At 31.7% G+C, this 15,598-nt stretch overlaps 1 long non-coding RNA gene across 5 annotated transcripts in view; it reads right to left on the bottom strand.

Annotated features, from left to right (window-relative positions):
- Positions 1–432: 432 nt before the first annotated feature.
- Positions 433–15,598, bottom strand: part of LOC136030459 (uncharacterized) — a 29,262-nt gene continuing 14,096 nt past the window's right edge. For 4 of the 5 annotated variants that reach the window (XR_010618281.1, XR_010618280.1, XR_010618279.1 and 1 more), the window contains exons 2-4: positions 12,771–12,908; positions 5,230–5,312; positions 433–655 (exon numbers count right to left, since the gene is read on the bottom strand). This is a non-coding gene — a long non-coding RNA (uncharacterized LOC136030459). Of the gene's footprint in view, positions 656–5,229; positions 5,313–12,770; positions 12,909–15,219; positions 15,353–15,598 lie in introns of those variants that run through there. The other variant, XR_010618283.1, reaches the window with a different exon arrangement.

Here is a 15,598-nt window from a genome sequence, read left to right as displayed (position 1 = left end):
GTGATTAAACCTTCAAAAGAAAGCTATATCTTCTTAAGCTGTTTTGTACTTTTGTTTTTAGCCGGTTTTTTTTTCACCCACTTTTCATTCTTTTTATTTTTAAGTTTGCAACCCCTACAAACGCGTAGAGGTCATTTTCATTAAAAACTGAATTCCCGATATCTCCTAGTTTTTCAAAATGTACATGGTTGCATGAGTTTACATTTAACCAATTCTAACAATCATATTACATTTTCACTGTACTTGGTGCTTCTGAGCTGAAAATTTTAAGTTTATCTGGTTATATTTAGAAAAAAATAAGAAAATTTAGGGGGCATCTTGGACATCAAGATTCTCTCTTCCCAATATGTCAGATTAATGTCTATGGTGAACGGTTGGAACAACCCTAAGCAATTTCATCCAAGTAAGAGTCTACTGCTGAAGAAAAGATCATTTACGGTAGTGAAGTCAGCCATTTAATATGTGAACGTAAAACGAAGTAAAATAGTGAGCAGACAAACTAAAATAGCAGTAACTAACATAACGATAAATTTCAATTCTTGGACTCTGCAAACAATAATCTGTGGTAATTATGAAGTAACACTGATAGCTAGGCCAAATAATTTTGCCAGCTAAGTCCACCACAAGCCATAGAAACAATAAAGTATATGATCACCTAAAACAGAAAAATTCAAATAAGTCCCAAAAAATAAAAACTGAATTAAAAAAAATAATTTGGCGTCATTGCTACAGTTAGTATTTTTAACTAGTACAGTACAGTTGTACAGTTGTTAGTAAGTACAGTTGGGTTTTCATTATTATAGAACAAATACCCCAACCCATTCAAAAAGAAATAATATAAAATATGCAACATACAACAACAGTTTAGTGAATCTGAGGCAGTTTTGAGTCGGCTCTTAAAAAAACTCAAAGTCGTTATGAAACTAAGCTAAAATCTTGTGTGGAAATGTCATTCCAAAGTGGGCGACCCCCCTCCCCCCATAGCAAGTATTGCATCAGAAAACGCTTCATTGGGCCCTAATTTTGTCAGCAGACTCACATTGGAAATTTCCATACATTTATGATGAATCTAAAGGTAGATAGGCCCATAATTGAAAATTTAGTCTTTCGTAAAATGAACAAAATTTTTCAAATAATCATACAATTTTGCGTTTTTAGGTCTTATAGTAGGAAAGAAAATTTTCGGCTTGCAAATGTGGGAGGGGGACAATTTTTTCATTAAAAAAAGTATTTTTTTTGTAAATATGGGAGGAAGCTGTGGGTCTTTCCGATTAATTTTAATGCAGAAATAAATATAACTAATTCTTTTGGGAAGGGCCTCACGATTTTTGAATGAAAAAATAAGGGTGTTTTCGAAGACCTAGGGACATCTTCGAAGACATTAGGACTATTATTGGTATGGATAAAATCGTTTACTATTTCTAGATAATTACTATAAATAAAGCTTTTAAGATGACAGGTATAAAAACACAATAGCTTTTGAGGATCCGTCGTATATTATCACATGATTCTTTTCAGACCTGAGGCTTACAGACATCAATTGATTTTAGATGGTTTAAATACTAATCATGTTAGGACATAACCGTACAAGTCGTAATTTAATTAGGTTGTTTTACTTGAATAGTAGACTATAGTACTCCACGCCTCCAGCACTGAGGTGTGATATAAATTTTAAAGTTAGGTCCATGATTTTATAAGCCGTCAGTTGATAATGACATGAATGCTGCAGTAATTACCGTGGTTTTTGATAAATTTCCGGTAGGCGATGACTTTTTTAAGTAGCAAAAAAGATCATGCCACAGCAAAGTGTAGTTTTCTGCCACGTTGCGCCACAAAATATCAATTTTACCCGAAGGAAGATCAACATACCAGGAAACAGAAATTTTTAGATAACCAATTGATTTGTCACGTTTTAATACTTCAGTCGGGGGAGGGGGCCTTAGCCCCCCCCCAGGATTTTCTGGCGCCCTCATTCGCATTCCGTTCTTTTTTCTTTTCTTACTTTTTATTAAGTATACTTGTCAATTTTCGTAGGTGATTTACCCAATTAACAACAAAAAGCAAAGCTTTCCTATGAATGTAAAGAGCAAAGTTGAAAATTAAAACGAACAAAAATTATTTTTCTTCAGTCTGTTCAGTATAAATACCTGCAAGGCATAAAAATCTTTGACTGCTGCAAAGATTTTTCTACGAACATAAAACTTTCCCCTATTTCACGAAAATGAAAACACCTGTTGAAGATAAAAGGGGTAACTTCAACACGTTTAATAAACGTGGTAACACAGTTATAGCTATTTGTCTATTCACAATGATATATTGAAAAGTAGCCTTGTAGCTAAAAGTTCAAAATGGATAAAAATAAAAAATCTGGACATGAGCATAGAATGGATAAGAGACGAAGACTGATGGCTGAATGTACAAGGGGATCGAAGGATATTTCCAGATATTTTGGTAAAATACTCGGAAATCGAAAGGTAAGTTTTGACTAATAATAAACACCCTCCACCCTCGTAAAATCCTTGATTTTAGTTTTTTGGCTAATTAAACAGTATATAATTAAGTATTTATTTTAACTATGTATCTAATTTGGTTGAAATCAGATGAATGAAAGAATTAAAAGAAATTTAGGCCAGGAACAGATACATGAGGTCGGAGGGGATCAAAGGCCTGCTTTACAATTCTCTATCTCTTATAAAAACTGCTGTATTTCCACTCTTAGAAATTAGAGGTTTCCCCATTAATTAAATTTTTTTATCCAACTCAAAAGAAAAAAAAAACTAGTCTGGTCTACTCATTCAGAAAGTCTCAATGAAGCCATAGTAATTTATTCATCAAAGAATCTGCTCGCGTCTGTTGTACTGTACACATTTTACTGCTATAGAAAAATATTATTGGCTTTCAAGGCGGTTTCTTTGTCATTTTACATCAGCACGATCCAGATTCACACAAACAAACTGGTCTGACGAAAGCATTATCTACATACCCACTATCATTACGCTCGAATCATATTGGCGCCCTTAGTCCAGTGCCCCCCCCCCAAGATTTTTCTCTAGATCCACCCCTGACTTTAACAGGACGTTTTCAACCCCCCCCCCCGCTTTGAAAATAATTTGATAGTTTGGGTTGCTTTTGTAAAACAATCAAAATATATCAAGTGGCTCATGTTAATTCCTCAGGGGGAAGGAGGGGGCAAAGAGGAGCTATTTGCCTTAAGAAGTGAGGTAAGTACGCATTTATAACGTTGTTGCCATTTGACATTGATTTAGGAATCGAAACTATTTACTTCGATTAATATTTATTGTAAAAGTTTATTATAAATTCATGAGAACTTCAAAAAAAGGAAGGATTTTAAAATGCATGCATCTGAGAGTTTCCGCTAGATTTGTATAAACTAAGCTTAACAAAAAGAGACGCAAAAACACATCGCGGTACTTGACCATAAGTGAAACTAATAGCTATTATATTATAATTGTTGGCATTACACAGTATGTTGTTTTTGAATGTTTCGTTTCTAGAAATGTTCGTTTCGTATTTCGTTTCTAGAGAGACTAACAGAATTCCACTAACAGATCGCAGACAGATACCTAATGGCTTAAGTAAAAGCTACTATCTCGTACAACTTCTGACTGCCATACTGCAATGTTCATGGTACACCATAGTACATCAAAGGTACTATTGTAATCTCCATAGTTGAACGTCCTTACCTAGAGGATTACAATCCCCTTTTTTCAATACTCCCTCTCACCTCCACTCCACTAGTAAGTGAAAACTAAATAAACGCACTTTGAAAAATAACTACCTAATGAAGAAATGCCTTTAATTTATTTCCAATTTCATTAAATAATTAATATCGTTTTTTGTTCAAATTTTTGAGAGAAGCGATAATTGCATACCTATCAGATTCTTTATTTACGTGAAAAAGTTATATATAAAATTATATGTCTTGTACAAAATTTAACAAATGTAAGAAGTAAAGCCTATATTTATAGCCCTTTCTCTTTATACCCTTAATGAATTTCTTTAGTTTCACTGTCCAAGTCACGCAAAATCTTTTTGTAAAGTTTATTACACACAGAAAACGAAAAAAAAGCAAAAATTCTTTAAGACTTTCTTAAGGAAGGAAAGAGTAAAGTTGAAACTCAAGAATGATAAAAAAATACTACCTGGCAGATTATGGCAGATATAACCAGAAAACTGCATCAAATAAACTGACGTGACATATTTACTATTATCTGTTATCTATTTACTATTATTTGTGAAAATCTAAATACTAGTACTGCACTGAAAACACAAAATAGACCCCTTCCCCCCTCCCACAATAAAGGATGGTTTAGGAGCGGTACATTCTATAACTGATCTGCACCAAATCAAAAAAATTGATAAATATCTCAATAGTGTTTCAGCGAACATGATATTGGTATCTTTTAGTACGCAATTACAATTCTCTAAAAAAGAACTCATGCAGGCTCTGTTTTAGTAAAGCTCCAGTTTTTAGACTCCTATAGATATTAGAAAACAACATGAATTACAGAGTGGGCCAAAAGTCACTGACCCATTTCAATTTTAAATAACTTTTTTATTTTAACAGTTATATGCATGAAACTTTAGTATCATAATGTCAAGGCGATGGAAATTGCTTTTCTATCACTTAAGTATATTGTATCACCTTATATACCGTACGTTGTACGGTACTAAATTTCTCCATAGTTAATTTCCAGGATCTGAAAAAAAATATTAAGAAAATAAAAATATCTAAAAATAAAAAAGATATTGAAAAATATAAAGGGTCAGTTACTTTTGGCCCACCCTGTAGTTTATTTTAGCTAGTTTTGTAGTTGTATCTTACGTTCTCAGTCAAGCAATAATTTTTATTCGTTTAAACTGTCAACCTCGCTCTTCACTTTCGTAAGAAATATTTTCTTTAATTATTCTAACAAAATAGTTCTTTATTGATATTTTTGAAAAGAAGCGTCTTTTATTAAGGCAATACCTGATATCTTCAGACTTTATAGTTTACTGTTTTCTGAAACTAAATCTTACTCTCGTTTTCGCCGTCCGTAATTACCTACTACAAAAGCCTGGAAATGGTGCAATCAAAGCACCAAAAAGTATGCACCCAAGTATGCTGTAATCTGCACCGAAGTATGGTGCAATCTGCAACAAAGTATGGTGCAATCTACACAAATCCGAACGCTCCTTATAATGAAGACAAATTCAAGAATTACATACCAGTAACAGAAGACTAGAGAAAACCCAAATTTTTATATTCTTCCAGAACATCGATCTTGCCAAATGTCTACTCGTAGATCACTCTATAAAAAAAAAAAAAAAAGAAATAGAAAGAAACAAGAAAAATAAATAGATTACATATTCACTACATTTTAATTTATTATTCATGATTATTTAATTTCAATATCGACTAACATTATCTTTTCTTTTTTTTTTCTTTGTATATTCTTAAGACAAAAAAAAGCTTTTGGAATTCTGTCGAGTTCTGCTACACGCAGCTTTGGAACTTTTTTCGTACCTGGATAACATTCTATTCACAATGCAAAAAATTCAAAGGATAATAAAAATGGTGCCACTTAAACTCAGATTATTAATAGGCAACTGTTTATTTAACAGCTGCAGCTAAGACCCCTGTGCCCGTTGAAAAAATTGGTCTGGGACCATAAGTGTTGACCCTGAGGTAAAACGCAGAAAATCTAAAGCAAGGTTTAGGCTAAGCCTTTGGATTGCTTGTGATACTTTTCTCTCTGGTGCTGCTTCTATGGACGAATCATTGCCGCACACTAAATCAATTCGTTTTCCTGAAATAGACAATAATTTGAATCTCGCTGAAATTGGATAATACACTTTTTCATACATCCCAACTTCTGGGACAATCTTAATCAAAGCAGAAATTCCGTTTAAGTTTTTTCATTAATTTAAACTAATGTATTCTATTTTACGTGTGACCTTATTTCCTTTTTTCTAGAACTTTGGATAAAATGAGGATTTGGGGAATAGGCTACAAACGCTTTTGATCCAGAATGGTGGATTTTGAAGGGACCAATACCAATTCTATATTTTAAAATGAGCCAAAAATAAATATTGGTTAGTTAAGAAACTAAAATAGTATATAATAGAAATAATAAGAAAGTAAAGAATCTAAAATACAGTAGTAAGGTTTTATTTATATAACCTTTCAATGAATAAGTTTTTTCATTAATTTAAACTAATGTATTCTATTTTACGTGTGACCTTATTTCCTTTTTTCTAGAACTTTGGATAAAATGAGGATTTGGGGAATAGGCTACAAACGCTTTTGATCCAGAATGGTGGATTTTGAAGGGACCAATACCAATTCTATATTTTAAAATGAGCCAAAAATAAATATTAGTTAGTTAAGAAACTAAAATAGTATATAATAGAAATAACAAGAAAGTAAAGAATCTAAAATACAGTAGTAAGGTTTTATTTATATAACCTTTCAATGAATAAGTTTTTTCATTAATTTAAACTAATGTATTCTATTTCACGTGTGACCTTATTTCCTTTTTTCTAGAACTTCGGATAAAATGAGGATTTGGGGAATAGGCTACAAACGCTTTTGATCCAGAATGGTGGATTTTGAAGGGACCAATACCAATTCTATATTTTAAAATGAGCCAAAAATAAATATTGGTTAGTTCAGAAACTAAAATAATATATAATAGAAATAATAAGAAAGTAAAGAATCTAAAATACAGTAGTAAGGTTTTATTTATGTAACCTTCAATGATAAATATAATGTTTAATATACCATCGACAGATGCACAACTATTGTTTTATGGGACCCCAGAGACTCCGCCAAAAAAATTAAGAAGTCATTGCCTCTAGAAAAGGTCTGAACATGTTTTTGAACCAAGTATAAAAAGTGACAAAAAGTGAAAAAAAGTTGAGAAAAAGTACTAGTCAAACTTCATTCCTTCTTTTTTTATATATTTTTGCTGTTTAGATTATATTCCTTGAGGATAAAGGACACCATAAAGGACATGGTGAATTCCTTAAAGCCAGGATTTTCCCATTTTTTTTATTTAGTGGATTCATAATAATGAAGTCAGTGCCACATTATCGCCAGTGATGACACGTTGAATAAAAAATAAAGTAGCAAAACTAATTAGTCAAATTTGATTAAAACCATTTATCCATTGAAAATTAGCCAATAAAAATTTGTTCATTCGCAAGAAAAACTAAACTTTCCAGTGGCTTTAATTCATCAACATTTAGCGGGGAGGGAACAATTGTTGATTGTTTTTTTCATTCGGGAATAAAACAAACTATTTTCAATGAAAATAACCCCAAAGATATATTTTTCTGAATTTAGAAGAGGGGGGGGATCTCATACCTCCTGTCTTCCGCAATCGACTACACTGACATTTTCACAGCAAAGGTACAGCTTCTTAAGGTGTTGGGTGGCTTAATTTTTTAGCGTCCTTTTGTTAACCTGTGCTATATTTCTCTACATTTTGGCGCTAGCTACTACCAAAAACTGGATAACCGCATAATAATATTTCCGATTTTTTTTTTATTGCTCTAGAGCCGTTGGGGCCATGACAATGCAAAATTAAGAATATAATTCTATTTAGGCTAGTTCTCACAGTATAAACAAAAACCTAACACAAATTGCAAAATATATTTTTGTGCTCTATATTGGAGGTCTTGTTTGCTAAAAATTGAATTTTCAATTTTACAGAATTTTGTTAGACACATGTGGTTGAGATAAATTCAGCTTAACCAAATCTGAACAATCAAATTCCATTTTCACTATACTTGATATTTTAAGAAAGTTATTTTGAATTTCTGGAATAATAGCTCAGGACTAAGTTATAAACTTGGAAAGTTGATTCTTGGTTTTATTAACATAAATGCCCGTTCAATTATTTTTTTCAATAACAGGATTTAGTAAGCGCTAATTAAAGTCAGTCAGATTTCCCGTAGAAACTTGCTGACTGGCTGAAAAATCCTATGGAACGTCTGATTGGCTTACCTTAGCACTATGCAAGTCTCAGTATTAGTAAAAACTAATTGTGACTGGGGCATAAGAAGAATAATCATTTTTGGTTTGGTGAGTCCATTAGGAACATAAACACTTTTAAATATGATACTTTAAAAATCTGAAACAGATTTTTGATTCTGAGTATCATTTGAAAATAGCAGTAAGTTTGAGATCCTGGTCTGGCAATGAGAACTTCCAAAAGCAAATCATTGAACAAAATTTCTAAAAAAACAAAAAAACGAGGGAGCATTCCTGAACATTTTGAAATATTTAAATTTTTGACAATGAGATGGCACCTCTCCCTGGCAAGCGTTGCAGTCTAGTTGGTTTTAACTTGTCATTTTTTTATTTGAGGCTCGAAGACATATTCAAATGTACAGACGTTTAAGCATAAACCCTTTGCTGTTGTGCTAATTGCCAAGAGGATATGACATCAGAGAGGCCTATACATGTAGTTCTGTTCTTGTAGTTCTGATCTACGTAAAAGAGATGCTTTTTGAATAAGCTGATTACCAATCTAAATATATTAATAATACAGATTATGTCAAATTTATTCAATGCCAAATAAAAAGAAACAATAGAGAAACAAAAAATAGAGTAAAAAAATTTGAACAGATATTCACACATCCCAGTAGATGCGAGACATCTAGCCTTTGCATACCATTTAAATTTTTCTCACTGGATATACTTTTTTTAAAGCACGTTTTAAAATTTCTGGTTATTATGAGTGGTTACCTTAAAGAAATGGTAACTGTTATTTCAGCTAATCTAAATACCAAAAGTTTATTGCATAAGCAAATTTATTATAATTCCAAAGAAGAGCCTAGAACTCTTCAAAAATGGCGTCAAATAAAAATAAAAATTAAACCATTGGAATCACCACTGTCTAAACACCTATAAAAGAAAATTACAGTCCCCCATCTTGAACAACAAGGAAAACCATATTTTGGCTTGGGGAGCACTGATAAAAAGATAAGATTTTACTACAAAATCCGGCAGGCCATAGCAACATATCAAAACAAACAAACAAAAATTTCATGAAGAACAAAACACAACTTCAAATGATACAACACCCCCCCCCCCCAAAAAAAAACAAGACAAAGAAGTTAATAGTTTGAACTGAAAAATAACAACCATAATAAAATCCAACTCCTAAAAATTTCAAGAAACTATACCCTCAAACATAATTCTCAAGGTTGTAACCTCTATATAAATGAACTTTAAACAACTAATTAGAAGCACAGGCATTCCTCTGCCATATCTGCTCAATTAATCAACACTCACTCCTAGACACTCTTCCAAAATATTTATTCTGCGACTCAGAGAGATCTTCACAATTAGATACAAAATGAAAGAATCTCATTGACATATAGTGCAAAAGTAGAGGATGGCTGCTAGCCTTAACATTCCCAAAAATTTCTTCTTTCTCCTAAATTCAATCTATCTCGCCTCACCAGCAAAAAATTCTTCAAAAACTCTCTATTAAGCCCAAATTAAACATAAGCCATTCCCCTAGCACTCTTTAGCTCAGGAGAAAAATCTAAAAGACATGGATTGGTCTTTTTGGGCTTGCCACTCGGATATCCTGGTTGCTTATGGATTGCTGCACTTCCTTCCATGCTTACACACTCTTATCCATCAATCCTTTTTCATTGTTCTACATCTTAACAGGCCACAATGGTCCATTACTCTTTCAACTTGATTTGGCAAAAATCATATCCACCATCCTTCAAACTCTCAAAAGAAGCTAACCTACAGATCCAAGCTCTAGGTAATCTGATTATTTTTCTTCCAAAATTTCCCCATTTTAATCAATCTAGTACTCCTTAAAGCAAGAAGCCAAAAGTTTATTTTTAATAATTTTTTGGATTAATGAAATTATTAAAGAATTTCAAAAGGTTGTTGAAATATTATCTCTTTGAATATTATTTGAAATATTATCCACAATATCTCTTAATAGTCTAAAGGTATCAAGTTGAAATTTTTAATGAATGTTTAACAAAATCAAAACAATTACATGGATTCACACTGTCAAAAGAGCATACCAGCAGTATCAATTGATTGGCTTTAGATATTGAGCTAATGCTTCCAGTGAATGTTTAACTAAATATATAACACATACAGGTTGGAACCCAGTAAAGAGCCAACCAATGGAATTCGGCAGCAGAAGCGATCAAATAAGACAACACATCAAAGAACAGAAACTAACAAAGGATGCTTGTGTCAGACCATCTTGAATATAAAGAAAAGGGATTAGCCAAAACATGGATTTTATTTTAACATTATTGTTTCTTATTTACAAAAGGTAACACACATAAAAATTAGCTTTCAAATGTTTCTTAAACATCTCTTATGAAACTGGAACTTCTTGGGAGGGATTACAGAGTTAAGCTTTGAATATAGTGATGAAGGAGGGGGAAGAAAATGTACTGCTTTATATCTGCAAGGACTGAAGGCACAAGCAATTAGAGAGAGACAAAAATGCCAATCATTCCTAGCTAAAAAAAAACAAACAAACTGCAAGTTGGGTCATTCAGCTAGTCTATGTAGAAAAGTAAATATTTTGTGTGTTGTTTATACATATATATATATATATATATATATATATATATATATATATATATATATATATATATATATATATATCTATATATATATAAAAATAAGTTGTCTGTCTGTGGATGTGTGGATGGATGTGTCAGGTGACGTCACCTGAAAAAACTGGATCAGGTGACGTCAAAACTGAAAAAACTAAAAAAGGCAAAAACTACAAAAAAAACTAAAAACTAATAAAAAAAATAAAAAAGCTAAAAAACTAAAAAAACTAAAAAAAGGCAAAAACTACAAAAAAAACTAAAAACTAATAAAAAAGCTAAAAAACTAAAAAAACTAAAAAAAGGCAAAAACTACAAAAAAAACTAAAAACTAATAAAAAAAAATAAAAAAGCTAAAAAACTAAAAAAACTAAAAAAACTAAAAAAAAGGTAAAAAACGAAAAAAACTAAAAACTAAAAAAAAACTAAAAAAAAGGGAAAAAACTGAAAAATAAGCTAAAATAAAGGTAAAAACCAATAAAAAACTAAAAAAAAAACTGAAAAAACTAAAAAAAGGCAAAAACTACAAAAAAAAACTAAAAACTAATAAAAAAAGTAAAAAAGCTAAAAAACTAAAAAAACTAAAAAAACTAAAAAAAGGTAAAAAACTAAAAAAAATAAAAAATAAAAAAAAACTAAAAAAAAGGAAAAAACTGAAAAATAAGCTAAAATAAAGGTAAAAACCAATAAAAAACTAAAAAGAAAAAAAGGAAAAAACTAAAAAAAATTTTCATCTAAAAAACTAAAAAAAACTAAAAAAGGTAAAAACTAAAAGAACTAAAAAAGAAAAAAATAAATGACGAAACTCAAAGAGAAAGCGACCAGGACAAAAGGAATGTTCGATTAGCAATCAACAAAGCACCGGGAAGCACCGGGACACAGGGAGTATGAATGACGACCAGGACATAAGTAAAAAAAAAAATTAACAAAACTAAAAAGAAGTTAAAAACTACAAAAAAACTAAAAAGAAAAAAAAACTAAAAACTAATAAAAAAACTAAAAAATCTAAAAATCTAAATAAACTAAAAAAGAAAAAAAAAGGAAAAAAATAAAGGAGAAAAACCAACGGGGACACCGGGGGAAACAGGGGGATATAAATGACGACCGGGACAAAAAAACTAAAAAGAAAAAAAAACTAAAAACTAATAAAAAAACTAAAAAATCTAAAAATCTAAATAAGCTAAAAAAGAAAAAAAAAGGAAAAAAATAAAGGAGAAAAACAAAACTAAAAAACGAATGTATATACAGACCGGGACACCGGGATACAAATGACGACCGGGACACAGGGAATATAAATGACGACCGGGACACAGGGACACAACTACAACGGGGACACCGGGGGAAACAGGGGGATGTAAATGACGACCGGGACACCGGGACAGGGAATGGTCGATTAGCAATCACCATCAACAAAGCTCAAGGGCAATCATTAGAATCATGAGGTATAGATCTGAATACAGATTGTTTTCCCATGGACCATTATATGTTGCATGTTCAAGAGTCGGTAAACCTGACAATCTATTTATATGCAAAGACAATGGGACAGCAAAGAATGTTGTATATTCGCAAGTTTTACGTAGTTAAAACCATATATATATATATATATATATATATATATATATATATATATATATATATATATATATATATATATATATATATATATATATCTATCTATATTCACAGGTGGGACATAGGGACACAACTACAATGGCGCGTAACTATTATGGCGCGTAACGACTTACGCGCGCGGGGGGGGCTTGGGGGGGGCGCGAAGCGCCCCCACCAACTAGGTGTTGGGGTGGCGCGAAGCGCCACCCCAACAGCTAGTATATATATATATATATATATATATATATATATATATATATGTATTTTTTTCCACTAAAGAATAGATAAACTGATAAAGGTAGACAGGTTTTTCATGTCATGATAACAAGTATGCAAAGACAGATTCTGTACATAATTCCTTATTATTAGACTGATATATAGAATTTAGAAGCACAAGAAACTCTATTTCAGTTAAGCTTGTCTGGTAGTATGCCGCTATAATATTTCTTTTCTAAACTTCAGATTTGCACCTGCATCATGTTTAACAAAACTGAAAAGTAGGAGAGAAAAAGACTAAAACATTCCACAGTACTTTTGAGACATACCTTCATCATCAACAGAACTCGAGTCAGCTTCTAGGGAGACAGAAACACCACCAGAGAGATCTTGCTGTTTAGGTAATGAAACCAAATTTGTCATCCTAAAGGTCTTCTTGTTTTATCTTGAAAACAAGTATTCAGCTACTAAAAGATATAAGAAAACTCATGATTATTATTTCTAAGCTGTTGCACTAAGAATAAATAAAGCAATAGCATTTTGCACAAATGTATGTTCCAGGAGGCCTTTTGATGACCCAGGACACCTAATGGATTCTGCCATCTAGACCATATGTCTTTTGCTCAGCTACAAAAAATATATATCCTTCTTCTTTGTATTAAACAAACACTACTGCTTAGCCATTAATACGAATATCAGCACCAAAGATTGTGCTCTGCAGGGTTCGCAAGCTCAGAGTTAGTTGATCGTCTTAATAAGACTCATTTTGAAGTTACTTGGCATACACTGTTTCTTAGTTTTCATACAATCCAGAACAAGGGCCTTCAACATAGGCACAAATCACCTGTGACAATGAATTTTAGTAGTGATTTGATGATTGGGCCCTCCAAAAGATAGCGCTATAAAATTTAGAAAACGACTTTCAAAATTCTTTAGCCCTTGCTTATATTATTCCTAAAAGGACAATTACTTTAATTTACCCCTACTCCACTACTGGTTAAATATATACCCCGAATAGGCTACATGTGATGCATGTTTGTATTTGGAATTTCAATTCTTGAAGAAAATATATTTTTGGCAACTTTTTTCACAATTAAGGAGCAGTAGGGGTAGCCCCTAAATCATTAATCATTGCAGCCTAAATCATTAAAGAAATATATATATTTTACTACTATTTAGTGTTCTGTTTGAGAATCATAGTTCCAAATCGGTTTTTTATGCCTACTAGTTACAAAAGGAAGACACATCTAAGTTTTATGTAAAAGGAGAGAGAGCAGAGGTTAAAAAGAAGAACATGTCGTCTGAAAGCAGAATAGCTGGTAACCCTGAACCAAACCTCATTTTTAGGCTATAGAACTTTTATTCATCAAAGGCAAACACATCCCCAGTTTGTGAAAAAGTTATTGTCTTAAGTGGGTATTAGTAGGAGGTTGAAAATCCTCTCCCTGTGCCTAATTTAATCTATAGATTATTTTCATTCCTAAAAATTCTATTAAAGTGCAAAGCTCAACTGCTTTCAAGGATAAGCAAAATGACTAGATCCTTTTTAGGGTAAAAATTGAATTATTCACATAAGTGACCTATGAATAAACTGAACATACCACTCATTGCCTTTTTTATGCTCTTTCTTGATAGAATAATTGTTTTTACACAGATTCCATTATAATTCACTTATAGACTGGATAAGGTTTATGTTAACAGACTATTCAGGTAGTTAGGCAACAAACTTACTTCCATAGTCAGAATTGCATCCTGAATCCAAATCTAACATTCATTTGTGTAGGAAATGAATTTTACCCCTACCCAATATATATACCAATTTAGGGTATATATTTGAACATTTGTGAGGTGGGGAAAAGTTCATTTCTGGTTCAAATGAATGTTAAACTTGTCTTCAAGATGCAATTCTGACTGTAGAGGTAAGTTTGAACTATACCCCTGAATATATTCAGGAGTATAAATATATACCCTGAATTTATTCAGGGGTATAAATATATACCCTGAATATATTCAGGGGTATAGATATATACCCTAAATACATTCAGGTGTATATGTGCCCTAATGTGCATATATATACCCTAAATTAGCATATATATAGGGAAGGAGTAAAGTTCACTTCCAATGCAAATACATGTTAAATTTGGATTCAACCAATCTGTCAATCAATATCTAATACTAAAAAAAATAAACAATTACAAAACGTAAAGTAGTTACAAAGTTCAAGAAGTTTAGCTTGTAATGGGCCAACAAAAAAAATAAATAAAACACTTATAAATCACATACAATAAAAAAAAGCACATACAATAAAAATAAAAGCACAAAAAAACTGGAACAAAACAAGGACATTTATCATATAGAAGATATAGAAAGAAAATTAAACATATAACTGAAAAAGAATTGAAATGAAGAAAAGAGATAGAACATTTTGGAGGGAATCCAAAAATATTTTAGAATAAAGAGAAGAGAGACAAATAAATTAGGGTAAAATGATAATAATAATAAAAAAAACAACACTCAACTGGAAATACCAGGTGAGAAACTGTCTTTACAGAGAGAGATAGAGGTACATCAGGAAGGATGGAGTTACATAGTAGAACTGGTTGATAAATAGGAGACCTCTGAGCTGCTGTTGATGATCATTTGGATAAAATAAATCTACGAGAAGAGCTTCGTAAAGAAAAAGAGTACCTACCTGAGTCTGTCCATAAGAAAACCACTGCAGAGACAGTGGAAATGTAACTAGAAAAGCAGAATGCACTAAATAAAGATTAATTTTACCTACAATATGATCCAGCAGAACAATTCCAGTATCATTATAAAGATCAGAGGAAGGGTAAAGCTGAGGGAAAAGGTAAGAAGCCTCCACTGCCCTATTTTGGGCTCTTTGAAGTGAGCAAAGAAGAGATTTAGTAGTACCCAGACAGAGCAACAATAACAAAAGAAAGGATAAATAAAAGCATAATTTATTTATTTGAAAACCCGTCAATCATACAAAATGAAAAAGACGGGGCACGAACATATAAATATAAGAAAATATATAAGAACATATTCCAGTATCATTATAAAGATCAGAGGAAGGGTAAAGCTGAGGGAAAAGGTAAGAAGCCTCCACTGCCCTATTTTGGCAGTGGTTAATTTTATCCCTTTGATTGCCGTT

This window comes from Artemia franciscana, chromosome 8 (genome assembly GCF_032884065.1).
Source record: "Artemia franciscana chromosome 8, ASM3288406v1, whole genome shotgun sequence".
Taxonomy (NCBI): Eukaryota; Metazoa; Arthropoda; class Branchiopoda; order Anostraca; family Artemiidae; genus Artemia; species Artemia franciscana.
Note: the sequence above shows the minus strand (reverse complement) of the source record. Positions and strands in the feature narration are given on the sequence as shown.